The sequence below is a fragment of the Acanthisitta chloris genome, unplaced genomic scaffold, assembly GCF_000695815.1.
Source record: "Acanthisitta chloris isolate BGI_N310 unplaced genomic scaffold, ASM69581v1 scaffold10361, whole genome shotgun sequence".
In the NCBI taxonomy this organism is placed as follows: domain Eukaryota; kingdom Metazoa; phylum Chordata; class Aves; order Passeriformes; family Acanthisittidae; genus Acanthisitta; species Acanthisitta chloris.
In genome coordinates, this window is record NW_008655460.1 from 5306 (window position 1) to 6660 (window position 1355).

The window sequence follows — 1355 nt, forward strand, 5'->3', positions numbered from 1 at the left end:
AGGTAGGCTGCAAGGCCACAGAAGCATGAATAAGTTGATAGGACAATACAAGAGCAGCAACGTGACTTTGAACCATACTTGGAATTACGACTTTCCCGTTACAGGAAACTGAACAATCTGATAAGGTTACAGCTGCCAGTTATCAGTCCTCTCCGAGGACCTTAGATAAGGCAAATCTGAATCACATAGCTTATGACTGTACCAAAATCTGTGCCACTGCAAGAAATGGACCCAGTGTTGCTGAAAAAAACCAGACTTCCCATATAAAAGTCAGCAAGCAATTAAATAGCAAGAATAAGTTGAAACCGGAAGAGTTTTGGGTGTGAGGGCAAACTAAAAGAATTTTGCATCCCTCTTCCATGAATTTAATGAGTTCAGGGGAAAAAAACCTCATCTCTGCAGTGGGATGGCAAAGCAACTTCCATTTGGGAAGAAAACCGAGAAGATCCTGATGTCCTTTGGCACAGGAGTAGCAGGAAAAGAGGAACAAGCATCTCTTTTGATTATCAGCGATTTCTGGCAGTTTCTGAAAGGAGCCCTATCCAAGGTGTCACTGGGGAGGACTTACACCTACAGAGGATCTAGCTAAATAATCAAAGGCCCCATCATTCTCATTGCTAAACACAGGACCTCAGGGCAACATGATCTGTTAATCTGTGCCAGTGTTTCTGTGCTGCTGTCTGTGGTGTTTTGTGTATGAGTGATGAGATACAAATTTAGAAATCAGCTCTATTTTTCTACCTATATATGGGCAGGTTTTTTACCCCCCCCAAATCCATTTTATAGCTGTAAAATAGCAAATGTAGTACAAAAAATGAATAAGCTAAGTTAGGTCTGTAGGGGCTCTCCTCTATTATTAGACCAACTGATACAGCTGAAACAAACAGACAATCTTTGAGGCATATGATTTACCTTTGGGTCTGACCTGCAGCTTGTTTTTTTCCTGGCTGTAATTAGCAGTATAATAAAAGATATCTCTCCTCCTTAAAAGACTTGCCTCTCTTCTACTCCTAGACTGCAGTGGCTACAACCACCTAAACACTGCCACAAACAGACCAGAGTTTAGGACCCAGAGCCCTGTTTTAGGCTTACGGGATGTGACAGCTGACTGAAAATCAATGAAGTGTGATTTACCCAGCATCATAATGAGGGCAAGATAAGGCTGGAAAGGTGCTGCCTTGTCTCGCAGACTCAGTTCTCCGCCTTGATTTTTAAGTAGATTGTTTTAGTCCTCTACTAACATGAGACCGACTTGCTTATGAAAACAGAAGATCAGATTTAAAGGAGAAGCCACGGTGGTGCTCATGCTTTGCGTAGTGCTCTTTGCTCTGTGTCTGAGCCGCTCAGGTAGGTGC